This window comes from Mytilus californianus, unplaced genomic scaffold (assembly GCF_021869535.1).
Source record: "Mytilus californianus isolate M0D057914Y unplaced genomic scaffold, xbMytCali1.0.p SCAF_12, whole genome shotgun sequence".
Taxonomy (NCBI): domain Eukaryota; kingdom Metazoa; phylum Mollusca; class Bivalvia; order Mytilida; family Mytilidae; genus Mytilus; species Mytilus californianus.
Genome location: NW_026262604.1, coordinates 31,486,665 through 31,502,128, shown reverse-complemented (window position 1 = coordinate 31,502,128; position 15,464 = coordinate 31,486,665).

Here is a 15,464-nt window from a genome sequence, read left to right as displayed (position 1 = left end):
CTGAGAATGGAAATGGGGAATATGTCAAAAGACAAAAACCGGACCAAAGAGCAGAAAACAGCCGAAGGCCACCAATTGGCCTTCAACGCAGCGAGAAAATCCCTCACCCGGAGGTGGTCCTCAGCCGGCCCCTAAATAAAATTGTATACAAGTTCAGTGAAAATGGACGTCACACTAAACTCCAAAACATATAAATGAACTAAAATTACAACACATACAAGACTAACAAAGGCTAGAGGCTCCTGACTTGGGATAGGCGCAAAATGCGGTTTCTTTACAAAACTTTAAATTTTTGAAATACTAAGGCTTTTCTACCTCAGGAATAGATTACTGTATTTGGCAAAACTTTTAGGAATATTTGGTCCTCATTGCTCTTCAACTTCGTACTTTATTTGGCCTTTTTTACTCATTTTATTCGAGCGTCACTGATGAGTCTTTTGTAGACGAAACACGCGTCTGGCGCAAATACAAAAATTCAATCCTGATATTTATGATGAGTTTATTTAAACATGTTTTGTGAGATCTCAACCCTCCCCCTATACTTCTAGCCAATGTAGAATAAAACACATAGCAATATGCATAGTACAAACTCAGTTTAAAAGAAGTCAGAGTCTGATGTCAGAAAAGGTAACAAAAGAAACTAAGCAAAATAACAATGATACATATATTAACAAAAGACTACTAGCAGTTACTGACATGCAAGCTCCAGATCTCAATTAAACTGATTGAAAGATTATTTCTTCATCATATGAACATCAAGTACATTCCCGTCCGTTAGGGGTTTAATATCATACCATCATAATTATATGAGAAGAACATAACCCGTATCATGCCAACAACTGGTTTTAGAATAAACGTGTTTATTTCCGATGCAAAGACCCTATGAGTGAATCAATATTAATACCAAAATATGCAGTTCTTAATGACCTGACAATAGTATCGTAACTATATCCTTTCCGATAAGTCTGTTCAAAGGTTTGGTTAGCTTTTGAGGTGAATGCCGACATTTTTGTGCTTTGTAAAGAATATTACCTTAAAATATTGGATGTGAAATACCTCAACGTATTAGATGTCTGCATGTTGATTTATATTTACGAACGGGGTCCTTGTACCGACGATAAAATTTAGTAAATGTTTTGACTAGTTTGTGATATCGAAAACCCTGGTGTAATATTTTTTCAGTATTACAGAGATTTCTTTCGTTTAAATCAAATATGTTGTTACATACACGAGCGAATCGAACAAGTTGAGATATATCAACACCATAAGATGGTGACAAGGGTACGTCACCATCTAAAAATGGATAATTAACAAAAGGAAATGAAAAATCATCTCTTTTATCATAAATTTTGGTATTAAGCAACCCGTAAAAGATATAGATATCAAGATCCAGCAAAGGACAGTGTTAATTGTTAGTATTAGCTTTATTTAAAGTCAGTTTAGCAGGATAAATCTCTTTAGTGTCCATTCTGAAGTCTTGTTTTTATCATGTGACTGGAGGAACTCTGACTATGATTGTTGTAGGTTATAAGTACTTATTATACATATACATATATATTAAAATTCAATTAGTTATGTTTTAATTTTTTCTAAAACAAAATCAATGTGAGTACTGATAAAAAAGTGCCCTTTTGCACATCTATTAATCTTCTCAGTACAAAAAGAATGAATGAATTATAGCTTACTCCAGATAATAATTATAATATATATAATTGTTTCTAAACAAGCAAGTATTTCTTCAAAAACAATTGAAATTGTTAAAGCAATGCCAGTTTTATACTGATAAGAGAATACATATCTTTCAAGCTGCTATAGATAGTTTTAAATCGCAAGTTATAGAATGTCTATATTATGTAGAGCAGAATATGCTTACCTTTCCAGAGTACCTGAAATCACCCAAGTTTGTTTTGTTTTTCTTTGTTTTTTTTTTTTTTTTTTTTTTTTTTGGGGGGGGGGGGGGGGTGTTGCTTAGCCTTTGGTTTTCTATGCTGTGTTTTGTAATTTGATTTTTGTCTGTTTGTCTTTATCATTTTACATCATGGTGTTATCAGTTTATTATCGACCTGTAAGATAAAATGTCCCTTCGGTATCTTTCGTCTCATTTTGATAGTTAATCCGAATACTCTTGTGATTTTCTGAATTTATTTATCTTTTACCATTAATAGTAAAAAAGAATGATATGATTTCTAATATGACGTCCTTATCACGCTTTGAAAACAAAGCTGTGTTCTAATTAACACAAACATATGTATGACTCATGCGCACAATCTAACTATTTGCATTCTCCTGATTTTAATATCGATCCTAAAAATAAATATATATATATATATACATATTAGCTGCTTACATAATTTTTTTAAATAATATTGTTATTAAAGCATCATATATTTACCCTGCTATTGGTTTTTTAACTTATTAAATATGAAAATGTAATGTGCATAATTTATGAAGAGGAAGCTGAAACAGCCAAACATTTCTACGGTATTTTCGTACGTTTCGACCTATAAAAATGTTGAATTTGTCCTATTAGAATCGAAATAATTCCATCTCGTCGTGCCCTATGCTCATTTTCACCTGGGTAGGCATTATATTTGACCCTGTTTTACACCTCACGAACGCTCAGTGTAAAATATCGACAATAGAATGCCTATACATGCTAAAATGAGCATAGAGCATGACACACATGAATCATTTCTTATAGAATACTATGTAGAATATTCAGGTCCCAAACTGTTTGATAAAGATGTACTAGGTAAACTTATATAACAACTGCATACACTTACTCCATCATTATATATAAAACAATATGCTTTGAAGGAGAAACATGATAATGAACAATATCAATCAGGTTTGTGTATATGATGTTAAGACGAAATATTATCTCCATTGACTTATCATCCATAGAACTATGTCTCCTTACTTGAAAAACATAAAACATTATAAAAAGGGTCCATGTAGCTTCCTTTTCCGAAGAAATGTTAAGGTTTAATAAGGTTTTCGGTATACTCAAACCACAATGCACAGAAGTTCAATTCATAAAATACATACATCAACCTTATTAGTGTAATTAGTGTATGCTTTATTTTCTTTTAATCAACAATATGTCTGAGCATGAAATATTTGGAACTGGGCGTTAGGTAACCAACAATCAAACTATCAATTGCACAAGTATGTTCATGTTAGGTGCAACAATATGTCTGAGCATGCTGAACATTTTACTATCGTTAACATGGAAATGTGAAAGTGTAAACGCGGCACAGGGGTCAAATAATGGATACATATTCACGCTTCTATTTTTTCTCCTTCTGAATTAGCATGAAATATTTGGAACTTGACGTTATGTAATAAACAATCAAACTATCATTTGCACAAGCATTTTCAGGTTAGGTGCATGTGCAAATTTAATGTATCAACACAAAAACATGAAATATCTTTTTTAATATATATATATATTGTAGAATCATGGCCAGTAATTAGAAAATTTGTGCTGTTTGTGGTTATCGTCAGATAGCGAAATCATTATTCTGGTCTTCTGAATGTGACAAAGGGCTATGTGGAGATTGTAAGAAACATCACAGTATTTCCAAGGGAACAAAGGACCACGAAACCATATCCATAGCCGAAAACAAGAAGCTACCGACCGAAGTCCTGGAAAATGCCACGGTCTGCAAAATACATAATGAGAAATACGAGCTTTTCTGTTCTAGACAGGATTGCCCTTGCTGTAATAAATGCTTGAAATATCACAACGATTGTAAAGTTGCAATAGATATACATGAACCTATAAAAAACGTCAAAACTTCAAATGCCTTTTAATGAAATTGAACAAACCCTGCTGGAAATTGCCGAAAATATTAAACGACTAAGTTCTAACCGAAAAGAAAATTAAACATCGCTAGAAAACAAGAAATAAAACAAACCAGGACCAAGGTAAATCATCACCTACATACAATTTTCAGAATGATTTGATAAAAGAATTAATTGCAGTTGAAGAAAAAGAAAGAAGTTTATACAAAAGTTGCTGATTTCTCTAAGAACGAAGGTAAAACAGATCACACAATACCAAAAAAACGTTGCTCATATTACGCAATTTGCGTCCGAACTACACACATATTTGGTGATGAAACATATCGAAAAAGATTTTACAGCCAAAGTAAAATGTAGTCTATCGCTCGCCAAAGGTGACACCACAAATTAAATCAGTATTTAATCCCAAACAAACAAGTCTTTACAACAATTCCCAGCCAGCTTTCTGCAGTTTAGAGATATCAATGCCAATTCTGACTAATGGAATGATTCCATTCAGAAACGAAAGGACAAACAAGCCCAGAAAATGGTGGCTCTTTCAACCAGAAAAATCGAAAACCAAACTCTGACGTTACAGAAACGCATCAACACAGAGCTGACAAACGTCTTCGGTTGTTCTGTGCTACCTGATGGTAGGCTTGTGTTCTCATGTTTAGATGACACGTTTGATGTTGTATATATTAGTGATAAGTCTATTGCTGTTACATCTGGCAGATTAGATGAGATTGATATAATCCACATAAAGAAAACAAAGTGAAGAAAACAATCAGAGTAAATACAGACATTGATGGGGCAGTATATAACGATAGACATTTGGTTTATTGTGCGGGATGAAAAGGTCATCATATGATTAGTTTAAAAGATGAAACCGTTACCAAAGTTACCAATAACAAGCTATCAGACCATGCGTACGTTTCAACATTCGGTACAGACTGTTCTATACAGACCCTGGCAATAAAAGTGTAACCTACTGTGATTACCATGATAACATACTGTGGACGTTCTGTAATAGAAGTGTTCTGTATACTACATATGATATCTCTTTAGACAGCGCTGGTTAGGTGTTTGTAATGGGATTTAGAACCTTCAATGTGGTTGTTATATCTCCCGACGGACAACGCATTAGACAAATATTATCACATGAAGATGGACTGACCTTACCAGAGGTTCTGCATTATGACCAGTCTACCAATACATCTGTCCAATGAAGCTTTGTTGTATGTTAAATGATAAATAGTGATTTTTGATTTTTTTGTATTCAGCTTTCAAATAAAATATTTAGCGTGATCTGATTTTGTTCAAAGTTCTATTAATATATGGAACATTAAAAGTTTATATTTCTTTTTGTTTCAAATAGTAAATCATATTTAGGATACTATGATGAAAAAGAAATTTGAGTTGAAAAAAAACAAACAATTTATTCTAAATCGCATGGTTTGTTTAGATATTTAAAAAAAATTGGTCCAATTAAAGTCATAAAAAGATCCTCAGGAGATAGCATATATAATAACCAAACTTTTGTTGATTCGGAATAACAATTACGTTTTTAATTAAGAAAATAAAAAAATTATTTGAAATAACTTTTTTGAATATTTTTTTTAACTTTGTTCGATACATTAACAGATGGCATACTCAAATCAGATTAAAAGTTGTCAGAAAAGGAATGAAAATAAAAATAAAATTTTACTATTGAAATTTAAACTATAAGAATAACACCAGAAGACGAACGGGTGAGAGGTTTTGCTAGCTATAAGGCCAGGTTTGATCCACCATTTTCTACATGAGAAAATTCCTGTACCAAGTCCGGAATGGGAGTTGTTGTCCATACTATTATTGCCATTTGATGAGGGACTTTCCGTTTTGAATTTTCCTCGGAGTTCAATATTTTTGTGATTTTGCTTTTTACGTATATATGCGAGCAACCAATCGACGAAAGTAACCGAAAGACGGATCAAGATGAATGAAAGAAGATGTAGTTATGAATCTTTGAGATAGCAAACCATCTACAAACTAAATAAATAACAGTGCAAAACGAGTAAGAAAAGATGTCTGGTATACAAACATAATACAAAAACCAATCGACAACATTAACCCAAAGACAGTACAATATGAATAAAAGAAAATGTGGGGTATATGTATAAGAGACTACAATCAATCGACAAAATGAATAAAAAAAAAACAGTGCAAATTAAGAAAAAGAAGATGTCGGATATAGTTATCCAAGATAACAACCCATCGACAATAGTTACAGAAACACAGTACAATATAAAAAAGAAGATGTCGATTGTATGTATATTAGACGGCAACTAATCGACAAAAAAATAGTTCAAACCGAAGGATGCCTGGTATAGTAATAACCCATCAAAACAGTACCCGAACGACATTATAAATAAAGGAAAGAAGAGGTCGGATTTATATAAATGAGACCGCAATCAATCCACAAAATGAACGAAAAAAAACCAATTTAAACTGAATGAATGAAAAAAATCGACAGCATTAACCGTAAGACAGTTCGATATTGATATAAAATAATTTGTCAGCTATATGTATTTAAGACAGCAACCCATCTACAAAATAAATTTAAAAATAAAATTCAATATATAAAAAAGATGCCAGGAATAGTTATATGAGACATCAACCCATCGAAAAAATATATAACAGCTCAAAATGAATAAACATAATGTTGGTTATGCAAATATAAGACAACAATCCATCGACAAATGTAACCGAAAGACAGTACATTTGGGATTTGGGGTATATATATATAAGACAGCAACCTATCGACAAAAGAAATGAACAACAGTTCAACTCGAATAAATGAACAAGACTGGTATCGTTATAAGAGGCAACCCTAAACGACAATAAAAAACCAAAAGACAGTTTAAATTAAACGAAAGCAGGTGTCTAGTATATGCAAATGAGACAGAAAATCATCGACAAAGTAAACAAAATAAAACAGTTCAAAATTAATACAAAAGAGATGTCGGATAAACGAATATGAGACAATAACCCATCCACAACATTTACGAGAAGTCTATTTTTAAAATATGAATACAAAGATATGCCAGGTTTATATCAACCAAAAACTCGTAAGCATAATGAATAAAAAACAGTTCACATATACAAAAGAATATGTCAGGTAAATCTATATCAGACAACAACCAATGGAAAACAGTAACCGAAAGACATTTAAATATGAATAAAAGAAGATGTTGTGTATATGAATATGAGACATCACCCTAACGACAAAATAAATGAAAAACATTTCAAATTAGATAAATGAAGATGTCTGGTATAGGTATATGGGACACCAATCCATCGAAAACAGTTACCAAGAGACAGTTAGAATTAAACGAAATGAAAAATGTGTTGTAAACGTAACTGAGACAGCAACCCATCGACAAAATCAATTTAAAGAAAATCAAACAGAAAACAGGAAGATCTCCTGTATAGTTATATGAGACAAAAACCTATCAAAACAGTAAGGAGTAAGTAAGTGGTTTTCTTTTTGCCTAATGGGAATTATCAAAAGTGTAGGATAGTACAGCAGACCTCAATCAACAATATCAACTTCTCTGAAAAAAAAAGTACTAAGCAGACACACGTCGATGATACAAATAGACACATGACATTATCATTAATCAATTATTTGCACTAAACATGATAAACAGTCAATAGACATTTTTCTAACTGTTTCCTCTTAAAACTGCACAGATATAGAATGAACTACATTAACACTTACATATCTTTTGAGCAAAAGTATCTACTTGATAGATCACTACAAGCACAAAACAATATCATCTTAATCACTATAAAGACACACAACAATGTCAACAACCAAAAAACCAAAATGGCATGAAGTCAAAGCACATAAGCAAAAATGAAAGACAGGAATACAAAAAATTATCACAGCACAATTACACAATATCGAGCCACGGCAAAATGATATTACAAAAAAAAAATAACTGGTAAATATACAAAGACATATAAAAAACAAACTATAACACGTAATTAGGAAAATAAACAACGTCAGTTCCTATAATTTATACTTCAAGACTATCATGTATTATTTATGAAGTTGATACGGGATATTTATCAACAAGGTGTATCTTCTGAGAAAAAGGACGAGATTACCTAACATTGATTTATCAACTGTCTGTTTATACACTGGTGACGTTTTGAAAAGGTCTGTATAGCAGTTGCAAGGTCTTGAATACCGAATGAGTTTGGAAATATCAATTCTATATTCAGGTGAAAGTGGAGTGGGGGGGGGGGGGGGTTTCAAAATTAAAATCGTCTTGTTTGTCATAGGTTCTGGTATTGAGGCGACCGTTTATGTGAAATTCGAGGTGTAAGAAGACTAAAAGAGAGGCAGATGAAGACTTGCCTTCTGTTTCTTTAATTAGTAATTCTTGAGTATATATTAATGAAACCAAATCAGAAAACTTGAATTGTTATTGGAAAAAACATCATCAATGTATCTGAATGTGAAATTAAATGATCTGGCTTCTTTGGTTGTCTTGTTTTTGACATGTGACTGAACAATGCTGAAGGAACTCCGACTATGATAGGATGTAGGATTATTAGTACTTATTTCTGTACATATATATCAAAATTCATTTAGTTATGTTTTAATTTTTCTATAACAAAATTAATGTGAGTACTGATTAAAACAGTGTCCTTTTGAACATCCATTAGTCTTCCCAGTATAAAAAAAACAATGAATGAATTATAGGTTACTGCAGATAATAAATATGATATATATAATTGTTTCTAATCAAGCAAGTATGTCTTTAAAAAAAACTGTTAAAGCAATACCTGCTATATACTTATAAGAGAATAAATATCTTTCTAGCTGATATAAATAGTTTTAAATTGGACGATACACAGAGATAAAGAACATTAAAATTATGTGGAGCAGAATCTGCTCACCCTTCCGGAGTACCTGCAATCACCCAAGTTTTTGTTGGGTTTGTGTTGCTTAGCTTTTGGTTTTCTCTGTTGTGTTTTGTGAACTGTATTTTGTCTGTTGGTCTTTATCTTTTTTAATCATGCTTTGTCGGTTTATTTTCGACTTATAAGATAAAATGCCCCTTTGGTATCTTTCGTCTCTCTTTTTTATCCTTAATCCGAATTATTCTTGTGATTTTCTGAATTTATATATCTTTTAAAATTAATAGTCAAATAGATGATATGAAATAATACTGTATATAATATTCAGGTCTCTCCCGATACATTTCTAAAAACAACAATTTTAATTGGTATATAACACCAAACCCATTTGTTGTTTGATACTTGTTGGATAAACGTTGGATTAGAGAAAAAAAATATAATAACTACCGTAGAATTGAACAATTCAGTCATGTTTCAAGCTATAATCTGGTTTCCTCTTGGTCACACTTATTGAGTTCAAAGTTGAGTTTTATCGAACTTTGATAATACCCTTATCAACGACGGGTTATCATATGTTAGATATATATACATCATTCATATTTAAAATATGTACATAGTTATGTAGTTTGGACACTTATTCAATAGTAATCATGTCAGTTACTAATATATCTATGTCTTTAAAATTTGAACAATTTTCCTTAAGTTTAAATCTGTGACTAAATGTATTTTTAAATAAGACATAAATACTGTTCATGATATATATGTTTTATTAAAAGACATATTTCACGCACTGGGCCAAATACTATTTGATATATATTGAAATAATACAAGTATTGCTACAGTTATATTATTATTTCTATAGGTTAAAAATAATGTCTCGTCAACATAATGTTTATTGTTTGAAGTTCTATCCAGATATAATCCATATAAATATTAAGAGATGTGGTAGTATTGCCAAGAGACAACTATCTACAAAATTTCAAATGAACTTGAGCAATTAGTTCAAAACTAGTATGTAGGTTATATTCATATTTTCTTCAGGACCAGAATATATGTAGATGATCTTGTGATGTTACAATAATAGAATTAGACCTTTGTACCATATACATGGTAAGATCCGTTGGTTTTTTAAGTTAGCTGTATTTGTCTGTTTAATTTAAATTATTGATCTATGTGTTTCTTGATAAAAGAAGTTAAATTCTCCCTCGCCCTGCTCGTCCGAATTTAAAGTATTTCTACTCTAAATTCAATAGGCTTTAAACAAAACAAACACAGAAATAGGATTAGTTGCTCGCAGTAACATATTATCTTCTCTTGCGATACATTATTTTATTAAACTTTACAATACAGGTATCTTTGATACAACCAAAATATAAAAATACATGTAATAAACATAGCAGCCACTGTATATATACTAATGTGAATAACTTCTTGACGATTCGACGTAACTGCGAGCACCTTTGATACTAATACATTTAAATGCCAAACTTTATATAGTACCATAAAACCCCACCCGTAGAAACCGCCAAAACTTTTCTCGTGCCTTGTACACGTAACATCAAACTTTATAAATAGTACATACTCTTGCAGAACTAGTTTCAGAACTAGTTACACTAGTTCCCATCTATATATAATTAATACAAATACCAAACGGGAAAACCCAATTTCAAACGAAAAGAAATATATTTATCTGTATGTCAATAATTATATGTTACCATTATATAGTAACAGAAATATTTCAGTTATATATCGATGAAGAATCAGCATGATTTCATTAAACGGAATGTGGTATTTAATCCTGACTTGGATCACATATTTTGATTGTATTAGTTATTAAGCAATACAACAGAGCCAGTTTAACATATTTTAGACCGGTACTTTTCATTTAATGATTTAGATTTATATCCCTTTGTGCAACGTTTAAACTTGTATCTATATGTCGTTTCAACTATGTATCTGTAAATTATAAACAAATGAATGTTAGTCCGTCAACGAATCCGTTTAATTATTCCTTTACAAGTATTAATCAATATAAATTTTGTTTAGCATGATAAAGATGTACTAGGTAAACTTAAATAAAAAAACCCATAAACTTACTCCTTCTTTATATATAAAACAATATACATTGAAGGAAATCATGAAAATGAACAATATCAATCAGGTGTGTGAATATCATGTTAGGACGAAATATTATCTCCATTGAATTATCATGCAAAGAACCATGTCCCCTAACTTGAAAAAACATTAAACATTAAAAAAGGGTCCATGTAGCGTCCTTTTCTGAAGAAATGTTAAGGTTTAATTAGGTTTTCGGTATACTAAAACCACAATACACACATGTACAATTCATATAACACATACATCAACCTATTTAGTGTAATTCGTTTATGCTTTATTTTCTTGTTATCAACAATATGTCCGTGCATGTTGAACATTTTGCCTTCGTTAACATGGAAATGTGAAAGTGCAAGTGCGGCACAGGGGTCAAATAATGGATACATATTCATGCTTCTATCCTTTCTTCTCCTGAATTCGCATGAAATATTTGCAACTGGACGTTAATTAGATAAACAATCAAACTATCAATTGCACAAGCATCTTCAGGTTAAGTGCATGTGCAAATTGAATGTATCAACTCACGAACATGAACTATCTTTTTAATAAATATATATTGCAGAATCATGGCCAGTAATTGGAATATTTGTGTTGTTTGTGGTTATCGTCAGATAGCGAAATCATCATTATGCTGGTCTTCTAAATGTGACGAAGGACTATGTGGAGATTGTAAGAAACATCACAGTACTTCCAAGGGAAGAAAGGACCACGAAACCATATCCATAGCCGAATACAAGAAGCTACCGACTGAAGTCCTTGAAATTGCCACAGTCTGCAAAATACACAATGAGAAATACGAGCTTTTTTGTAGTAGACATGATTGTCCATGCTGTAAGAAATGCATGAAATATCACAACGATTGTTAAGATATAATCGATATACATGAACTAATAAAAAAACGTCAAATTTCAAATGCCTTTGGTGAAATTGAACAAACCCTGCTGGAAATTGCGGAGAATATTAAACGACTACATGTAAGTACTAACCGAAAAGAAAATTTAACATCGTTAGAAAACAAGAAAAGAGAAATTGAAGCAGAAATAAAACAAACCAGGACCAAGATAAATCATCACCTTGATAAACTTCAGGATGATTTGATAAAAGAATTAATTGCAGTTGAAGAAAAAGAAAGAAGTAAAATACAAAAGTTGCTGATTTCCCTGAGAACGAAGGAAAAAGAGATCACACAATACCAAGCAAACGTTGCTCATATTAAGGAATTTGCGTCCGAACTACAGACATATTTGGTGATGAAACATATCGAAAAAGATATTACAGCCAAAGAAAATTTTATTCTATCGCTCGCCAAATGTGACACCACGAATCACATCAGTATTTCATTCCAAATAAACAAGTCTTTACAGCAAATCACAGCCAGCGTTCTGCAGTTTGGAGATATCAATGCCAGTTCTGACCAATGCAATTTTTCCATTCAGAAACGGAAGCACAAACAAGCCCAGATTATGATACCTCTTTCAATCAGAAAAATCGAAAACCTTACTTTGACGTTACAAAAATGCATTAACACAGAACTGACAAATGTCTTTGGTTGTTCTATGTTACCTGATGGTAGGCTGGCGTTTTCATGTTTTTTCCGAAACAAAATAAAGGTACTAAAATCTAACGGATCAAAAGATTTCGAAATAAAACAGATAGGTAACACGTTTGATGTGGTATTTATTAGTGATAACTCTATTGCTGGTACATCTGGCATATTAGATGAGATTAATATATTTGACCTAAAGAAAAGGAAAGTGAAGAAAACAATCAAAATTAATTCAGACAATTATGGAGCAGTATATAAAGATGGACATTTGGTTTATTGTGCAGGAGGAAAGGGACATCAGATGATTAGTTTAAGAGATGAAACCATGACCAAAGTTACCAATAACAAACTATCAGACCATGCGTACGTTACAACATTTGGTGACAGACTGTTCTATACAGACACTGACAATAACAGTGTTACCTGCTGTGATTACCATGGTAACAGACAGTGGACGTTCTGTAATACAATTGTTTGCGTCTTCCATCTCAGAATGTGGTCGTCATATGTTATAATGGACAACGCTATAGACAAAATTTATCACGTAAAGATGTCCTGGATTCACCGCAGGTTCTGCATTATGACCAATATACCATTACAATGTTAGTTGCTAATCAATCAAAAAAAGCGTGGTTGTATGATGTAAATTAATAAATAGCGATATTTGATATTTACTGTAATCAGCTTTCAAATGAATTATTATGTGACATAGTTTTTGATTTTAAATACAAGATGGAATAAAAATGGTAAAAATATATCAATGACGTATTGTTGTTTTATTATTTTGTACACGACTAAGAAATCATTACAACATAATGCCATTGATATTAGTCTCAACATTCAATTGCATCATCCTGAATTTTCCTTAGATTAAGTGGACCTTTACTGAGATAACTGTACTACCGAAGTAAATGTTAACAACAAATGCAATATTGAAATCGAAAAAAAAAAAAACAGTTGGCAAATATTGAATACAAAAAGCCTTTATTTGGCTAGTCTGGATGGATGTATATGCCAAGTTAGTCTAATGTCTAATATGGAAACATAAGTTATTACAAATCTCTGTTACCTCAAAATACTTAAAAGTTCCTTTCTTCGGGCATGTTGTACAAAGTTTACGACTATTGTAAACTTAACTACATACATTGAATATATTTGTCAATGCATATCAATGTATTATCTTAAATACCCTCACCTAATCATGAAAGTACACCTCACAAATAATTTATGTACAATTAGCCAAGTAAACTTTATAATATGTGGAGCAACAGGAAATCAACGTTTTTAGAAACGAACTCAATATTGTATTTTTTGTATCAATTTTTTTTTTCAACAAAACATATCATAAGATTCCGCCATACTATTTCATGTAACTGATTTCGTTTCTTTTAAAGCTACAATTGGTATGTCTTTGTAAAATTTTAATTATCCAAAATTGATTTTTAAAAGTTCTACAAATGAGTAAAGAGATATCGCATATTTAAGGGTCTGTGATACTGAACTAATAAAGAAAAGATTAACACAACGTACATTTTCATGATAAAATAACCAATGCTTTGCACTAAATAAAATAAACAGTCCAAAGACATCCTTGAACCTGTTTCGTCCTAATACTGTATAAATCTGGAATGATCTACCTAACAACTGAAACAAAAGTCTCGATACGAAGCACATGAAACAACTATCATAAAAAACATACGAAACAAATTATTTTTACAAGAGTACTCGTAGTTGCTGAAACCTATTTCAAAGCTAATTACATGATTATCAATTACATAAAATCAATACACATACAATGTACTAAAAGTAATGACGATTATAAAATTTTAAGAAACTAATGGTAGTTTGCAATGCCAAAATATTGGTTAACAGTATCAACAGGATGTAGAATCACGAGTATGTATAACTGTAAATATATAGAAACATACATTTAGTTATGTTTTAATTTGAAAACAAACAATGTAAGTACTGATAAAAACATTGTCTTTTTGCATATCCATCATTCTTTCCGGTACTAAACAAGGAATGAATATTATATTACAACAAATAATAATTGCAATCAATATTTATTGTTTTTACATCAAGTATTTCTACAACAGATTTTCAATTTGTTAAAACAATATCAGCTATATATTGAAGGGGATATCCGCCATATTCTTATTTCAAAATTACTTTTGTGATTTTATGAATGTATTTATCATTTGACATTGATTAACGAAAAGTATTATATGACATTATACTATATATCGTATGCGGTCTCTCGTATAAACATCAAAACAACAATTTTTATAGCAATAACACCAACCCCATCCTTTGTTTGATACTAATGGATAAACGTGAGTTGGATTTAAAATAAAATTAAGAACCGTAATATTAAATCATTCGGTCATGTGTCAAGCTATCTGGTTTTCTATTGGTCAAACTTATTACGTTCTATGTTCAGTTTTACCACAACTTTATAATACACTTATCAACGACCAGCTAAGGTAGATATACATACATCATCCATATTTAAAATATTTATATAGTTATATAAACCTGACATTTATTCAACAGTAAACTGGTCAGTAACTTATGTATTTAAGTCTTTAAATTTTGCACAGTTGTCCTTGAGTTTGAATCTGAGACAACATGATTTTTTAAATAAGTCAGAATGATTGTGCCTGAATGATATATATTTTATTTTAAAGAAGTATTTAAAAAACTTAGAGGAAATAATATGTTATAGGTATTTAAATGATACATGTGTTGGTACAGTTAAAATAGTGATACCATTATTACCATCGGTCAAAAATCATGTCTTGTGAACATAGTACTTATTGTTTGTAAACTATATCCAAATATAATTTATATAAAAAAAGAAGATGACGTAGTAGGGTTGCCATGAGTAAGATTGTCATTGCTTACATCCACCAAAGTGGATGTAAGAAATTAGCTCATTCATTTGTGTAGGTTATATTTATATTATTTTTAGGACCAGAGTATAGGTATATGATCTTTTGATGTTATAATAATATGAAAAGACCTGTGTACCATATACATGGTGAGATCAATGTTATCAATTTATTTCTAGTTAACTGTATTTGTCTTATTAGTTTAAGTT